The sequence below is a fragment of the Orbicella franksi genome, chromosome 1 (genome assembly GCF_964199315.1).
Source record: "Orbicella franksi chromosome 1, jaOrbFran1.1, whole genome shotgun sequence".
NCBI classification, from domain to species: domain Eukaryota; kingdom Metazoa; phylum Cnidaria; class Anthozoa; order Scleractinia; family Merulinidae; genus Orbicella; species Orbicella franksi.
The window spans coordinates 41,285,144-41,292,148 of NC_138145.1; positions in this window are offsets into that span (position 1 = coordinate 41,285,144).

Here is a 7,005-nt window from a genome sequence, read left to right on the forward strand (position 1 = left end):
AGGGTGTCGCATGCTTTTAAGTGTGGCGCATTTTTCCAAGTGTGTCGCATTTTTTTCAGTGTGGCTCATTTTTTTACGTGTGCTGCATTTTCTTAAGTGTGGCGCATTTTTACAATTTGTGTCGCATTTTATTAAGAGTGGCGCATTTTTCCGATTGTGCTGCATTTACTTAAATGTGGCGTATTTTTCCAAGTTTGCCGCATTTTCTTAGGTGTGGCGCATTTTTTCAAGTGTGCCGAATTTTCTTAAGTATGGGGCATTTTTCCAAGTGTGCTGCATTTTCTTAATTCTGGCGCATTTTTTTAAGTGTGCCGCGTTTGCTTTAGTGTGGCGCATTTTTTTAAGTGTGGTGCATTTTCTTAAGTCTGGCGAATTTTTCCAAGTGTGCCGCACTTTTTTCAATGTGCTGAATTTTCTCAAGTGTGCTCAATTTCCTTAAGTGTTGCCCATTTTTCTAAATTTGCCGCATTTTCTTAAGTGCGGCGCATTTTTTTGAAGTGTCCTGGATTTTCTTAAGTGTGACGCACTTTTCCAAGTGTGACGCATTTTTTTCAGTGTGGCGCATTTTTTCAAGTGTGCTGCATTTTTCCAAGTGTATTGCATGTTCTTAAGTGTGGCGCATATTTCCAAGTTTGCCGAATTTTCTTAGGTGTGGCGCTTTTTTTCAGTAGTTCTGCATTTTCTTAAGTGCGGCGCATTTTTCCAAGTGTGCCGCATTTTCTTAATTGTGGCGCATTTTTCCAATTTGCCGCATTTTCTTAAGTGTGGGGCATCTTTCCAGATGTGCAGAATTTACTTAAGTTTACCCATTTCTTCAAAAGTGCCGCATTTTCTTAAGTTTGGCAAACTTTTCCAAGTGTGCCGCATTTTCTTAAGTGTGACGCATTTTTCTAAGTGTGCCGTAATTTTTTCAAGTTTGACGCATTTTTCCAACTGTGCGCATTTTCTTAAGTGTGGTGCATTTTCCCAAATGTGCCCTATTTTCTTAAGTGTCGCACATTTTTCCAAGTATGCCGCATTTTCTTAAGTGTGGCATATTTTTCCAAGTGTGCCGCATTCTCTTAAATGCGGCGAGTTTTTCCAAGTGTGCCGCATTTTCTTAAGGGTCGCGCATTTTTTCAAGTGTGCCGCATTTTTTTAAGTGTAGCGCATTTTTCCCAGTGTGCCGCATTATCTTAGGTTTGGCGCATTTTTTCAACAGTTCCGCATTTTCTTAAATGTGGCGCGCTTTTCCAAGTGTCCCCCATTTTCTTAAGTGTGGCCCACGTTTCCAAGTTTGCCGAATTTTCTTAGGTGTGGCGTATTTTTCCAAGTTTTCCGCATTTTTTTAAGTGTGGCGCAGTTTTCCAAGTTTGCCGCATTTTCTTAAGTGCTGCGCATTTTTCCAAGTGTGGCGCATTTTCTTAAGTGTGGCGCATTTTTTTTAAGTGTCCCGGATTTTCTTAAGTGTGGCGCACTTTTCCAAGTGTGCTCCATTTTCTTAATGGTGGCGCATTTTTCCAGGTGTGCCGCGTTTCTTTAAGTTTGGCGCATTTTTCCAACGCTGCCGCATTTTCTTAGGAGTGGTGCATTTTTCCAAGTGTACCGCATTTTTCTTAGTGTGCCGCGTTTTCTTAAGTGTGACGCATTTTTCTAAGTGTGCCGTATTTTTTTTAAGTGTGGTGCATTTTTCCAAGTGTCCCGCATTTTTTTAAGTGTGACGCATTTTCTTCAGGGTGGCTCATTTTTTTTAAGTGTGCTGCATTTTCTTAAGCGTGGCGCATTTTTTTCAAGTGTACTGCATTTTTTAAGTGTGGCGAATTTTTCCAAGTGTGCCGCATTTTCTTAAGTGTGGTGCATTTTTTTAAGTGTGCCGCATTTTCCTAAATGTGGCGAATTTTTCCAAGTGTGCCGCATTTTCTTAAGTGTGGCGCATTTTTTCAAGTGTGCCGCATTATCTTAAGTTTGGTGCATTTTTTTAACAGTTCCGCATTTTCTTAAATGTGGCGCGCTTTTCCAAGTGTCCCCCATTTTCTTAAGTGTGGCGCATATTTCCAAGTTTGCCGAATTTTCTTAGGTGTGGCGCATTTTTCCAATACTTCCACATTTTCTTAAGTGCGGCGCATTTTTTCAATAGTGCCGCATTTTCTTAATTGGGGCGCATTTTTCCAAGTGTGCCGCATTTTTTTAAGTGTGGCGCATCTTTCCAGGTGTGCAGAATTTTCTTAAGTCTACTCATTTCTAGAAATGTGCCGCATTTTCTTAAGTTTGGCAAACTTTTCCAAGTGTCCCGCATTTTCTTACGTGTGGTGCATTTCTTGGAAGTGTTCCGCATTTTTTTACGTGTAACGCATTTTTCCAAGTGTGCCGCATTTTGTTAACTTTGGCCCATTTTTCGAAGTGTGCCGCATATTCTTAATGTTGGCGCATTTTTCTAAGTGTGCCGCATTTTCTTAAGTGTTGCGTATTTTTCCACGTGTGCAGAATTTTCTTAAGTTTAGTCCATTTCTGCAAGTGTGCCGCATTTACTTAAGTGTGGCGCATTTTTTTAAAGTTTGCGGCATTTTCTTAAGTCTGGCGCATTTTTCCAATAGTGCCGCATTTTCTTAAGGTTGGCGTATTTTTCGAAGTGTGCGCATTCTCTTAAGTGTGGTGCATTTTTCTAAGTGTGCCGTAGTTTTTTCAAGTGTGGCATATTTTTTCAAGTGTTCCGCATTTTCTTTAGTCTCCTCTGCAGCCGTTTTTTGGGATGTCACGCAACGCTCTCCCAAAGAAACGGCTGCTCTCATCCGAACAGCATTCCTTTCACGAAATTAGCCATTTTTCCAGTTGTGCAGAATTTTCTTAAGTGTGGCGCATTTTTCCAAGTGTGCCGCATTTCCTTAAGTGTGGCGCTTTTTTTAAGTGTGTTGCATATTCTTAAGTGTGGCGCATTTTTCCAAGTGTGCCGCAATTTCTTAATTATGGCGCCTTTTTCCAAGTGTGCCACATGTTCTTAAGTGTGAGGCATTTTTCCAAGTATCCCGCATTTTGTTCAGTGTGGCGCATTTTTCCAAGTGTGCTCAATTTCCTTGAGTGTGGCGCATTTCTCCAAATGTGCCCCATTCTCTTAATTGTGGCGAACTTTTCAAGTGTAACATTTTCTTAAGTGTGGCGCATTTTTCCAAGTGCGCTCCGTTTCCTTAAGTGTGACGCAATTTCCAAGTGTGCGGCATTTTCTTAAGTGTGGCGCATTTTACTAAGTGTGCCGCATTTTCTTAACTATGGCGCATTTTTTCAAGTGTGCAGCATTTTCTTAAGTGTGGCATATTTTTTCAAACGTACTGCATTTTCTTAATGGTGACGCATTTTTCCAAGTGTTCCACATTTTCTTAAGTGTGGCATATTTTTCCAAGTGTACCGCATTTTCTTAAGTGTTCCGCATTTTCTCAAGTGTGGCGCATTTTTCCAAGTGTGCCGCATTTTCTTAAGTGTGGCGCATATTTCCAAGTGCGCTGCATTTTTTTAGGTGTGGCGCATTTTGCCAATAGTCTCGCATTTTTCCAAGTGTGTCGCATTTTGTTAATTGTGGCGCATTTTTCTAAGTGTGCCGCATTTTCTTAAGTGTGGCGCATTTTTCTAAGTGTGCAGAATTTTCTTAAGTTTAGGCCATTTCTGCAAATGTGCCGCATTTTCTTGAGGGTGGCGCACTATTTTAAGTGTGCCGCATTTTCTTAAGTGTGACGCATTTTTCTAAGTGTGCCGTAGTTTTTTCAAGTGTGATGCATTTTTCGAAGTGTGCGCATTCTCTTAAGTGTGGTGCATTTTTCCAAGTATGCCGCATTTTGTTCAGTGTGGCATATTTTTTCAAGTGTTCCGCATTTTCTTTAGTCTTCTCTGCAGCCGTTTTTTGGGATGTCACGCAACGCTCTCCCAAAGAAACGGCTGCTCTCATCCGAACAGCATTCCTTTCACGAAATTAGCCATTTTTCCAGTTGTGCAGAATTTTCTTAAGTGTGGCGCATTTTTCCAAGTGTGCCGCATTTCCTTAAGTGTGGCGCTTTTTTTAAGTGTGTTGCATATTCTTAAGTGTGGCGCATTTTTCCAAGTGTGCCGCAATTTCTTAATTATGGCGCCTTTTTCCAAGTGTGCCACATGTTCTTAAGTGTGAGGCATTTTTCCAAGTATCCCGCATTTTGTTCAGTGTGGCGCATTTTTCCAAGTGTGCTCAATTTCCTTGAGTGTGGCGCATTTCTCCAAATGTGCCCCATTCTCTTAATTGTGGCGAACTTTTCAAGTGTAACATTTTCTTAAGTGTGGCGCATTTTTCCAAGTGCGCTCCGTTTCCTTAAGTGTGACGCAATTTCCAAGTGTGCGGCATTTTCTTAAGTGTGGCGCATTTTACTAAGTGTGCCGCATTTTCTTAACTATGGCGCATTTTTTCAAGTGTGCAGCATTTTCTTAAGTGTGGCATATTTTTTCAAACGTACTGCATTTTCTTAATGGTGACGCATTTTTCCAAGTGTTTCACATTTTCTTAAGTGTGGCGTATTTTTCCAAGTGTACCGCATTTTCTTAAGTGTTCCGCATTTTCTCAAGTGTGGCGCATTTTTCCAAGTGTGCCGCATTTTCTTAAGTGTGGCGCATATTTCCAAGTGCGCTGCATTTTTTTAGGTGTGGCGCATTTTGCCAATAGTCTCGCATTTTTCCAAGTGTGTCGCATTTTGTTAATTGTGGCGCATTTTTCTAAGTGTGCCGCATTTTCTTAAGTGTGGCGCATTTTTCTAAGTGTGCAGAATTTTCTTAAGTTTAGGCCATTTCTGCAAATGTGCCGCATTTTCTTGAGGGTGGCGCACTATTTTAAGTGTGCCGCATTTTCTTAAGTGTGACGCATTTTTCTAAGTGTGCCGTAGTTTTTTCAAGTGTGATGCATTTTTCGAAGTGTGCGCATTCTCTTAAGTGTGGTGCATTTTTCCAAGTATGCCGCATTTTGTTCAGTGTGGCATATTTTTTCAAGTGTTCCGCATTTTCTTAAGTGTGGCGCATTTTTCTAAGTGTGCAGAATTTTCTTAAGTTTAGGCCATTTCTGCAAATGTGCCGCATTTTCTTGAGGGTGGCGCACTATTTTAAGTGTGCCGCATTTTCTTAAGTGTTGCGCATTTTTTTGAAGTGCGCCGCATTTTTTTAAGTGTAACGCACTTTTTCAAGTGTGCCGCATTTTCTTAACTTTGGCGCATTTTTCCAAGTGCGCCGCACTTTCTTAAGTGTGGCGCATTTTTTTGTGTCCCGCATTTTCGTAAGTTTAGCGCATTTTTCCAAGTGTGCCGCATTTTGTTAAGTGTGGCCCATTTTTTAAAGTGTGCGACATTTTCTTAAAAGTGGCGCATTTTTCCAATCGTACTGTATTTTCTTAATATTGGCGCATTTTTACAAGTGTTCTGTATTTTTTTAAGTGCGGCGCATTTTTCCAAGTGTACCGCATGTTTTTAAGTATGCCTCATATTCTCAAGTGTGACGCATTTTTTTAAGTGTGGCGCATTTTCTTAAGTGTGGCGCATTTTTTCAAGTTTTCCGCATTTTCTTAGGTGTGGCGCATTTTTCGAATAGTTCCGCATTTTCTTAAGTGTAGCGCATTTTTCCAAGTGTGCCGCATTTTCTTAATTTTGGCGCATTTTTCCAAGTGTGCCGCATTTTCTTAAGTGTGGCGCATTTTTTCAAGCGTGCAGAATTTTCTTAAATTTAGCCCATTTCTGCAAGGGTGCCGTATTTTCTTAAATGTGGCGCATTTTTCCAAGTGTGCCGCATTTTTTTAAGTATGGCGCATTTTTTCAATAGTGCTGCATTTTCTTAAGTGTGGCGCACTTTTCCACGTGTGCCGCATTTTCTTTAGTGTAGCGCATTTTTCGAAACGTACTGTATTTTCTTAATATTGGCGCATTTTTCCAAGTGTTTTGCATTTTCTTAAGTGTGGCGCATTTTTCCAAGTGTACCGCAATTTCTTAAGTGTGCCGCATTCTCTCAAGTGTGGCGCATTTTTCCAAGTTTGCCGCATTTTCTTAAATGTGGCGCAGTTTTTCAAGTGTTCCGCATTTTCTTAAGTGTGTTGCACTTTTCCAAGTGTGCCGCATTTTCTTAAGTTTGGTGCATATTTCCAGGTGCGCCGCATTTTCTTAGGTGTGGCGCATTTTTGCAATAGTTCCGCATTTTCTTAAGTGTGGCGCATTTTTCCAAGGTTGCCGCATTTTCTTAAGTGTGGTGCATTTATCCAAGCGTGCCCCATTATTCCAGGTGAGGTGGATTTATCCAAGTGTGGCGCCGTTTTTCAACTGTGGCGCTTTTCCGCAAGTGACTTGAAAAAGGCTTCATTAAAATGAAAAATTATTTAAACTTTATTTTATTTTTATTGGACTTAATATTTTACAGGACTAAACTTTAGCTTAAGCATTAGGCGCTAAAAAAGGTTTGCTAAGATGGCGAGTTACTATTGTTAGAAGAACGGAAATCCTTAGAGTAGCTATAAGTTATACAGACGCTAATCTCTTTTAGGTCTGAAAATATTTCTTAATCCATATTGGTTAAAGCAAAATTAGTTTCCCAGTAACTCCTATATTTTTGTTTCACGTATTTAGCTAACAAATTTTCTAACCTTTTCAAGGAGTCCCTCGGTAGCCCAATGGGTTACGCATCTGACCTGCTGTGCGGCCGGAAGGGCATATATACGCTCGAAGCCAGTCGGGGGACTCCGTTTTTATTCTTTAATTCTTTTTCCTCTTTTCTACCGTTTGAATTTAGTTTGATGTGAAAATGCTTTTTAATAAAGGGTACCCACTGTAAGCTTCAGTAAAATGCCTGACTAGTCATGCCTTCATTCTTTTTAAGAGTCCCTGTCCATAAATATGGAAAATAACTCGGCAAGGGTCGAAAATTCGATTTCGCTCATATTTTTATAGTAGATAGGCTAGGGCATGGCAAAAACTACTGGGTAGTTCTTTTGGCAAAATATGCTTTTATTTAAAAGAAATATGCAAATTACCAAATCCGTTAAAA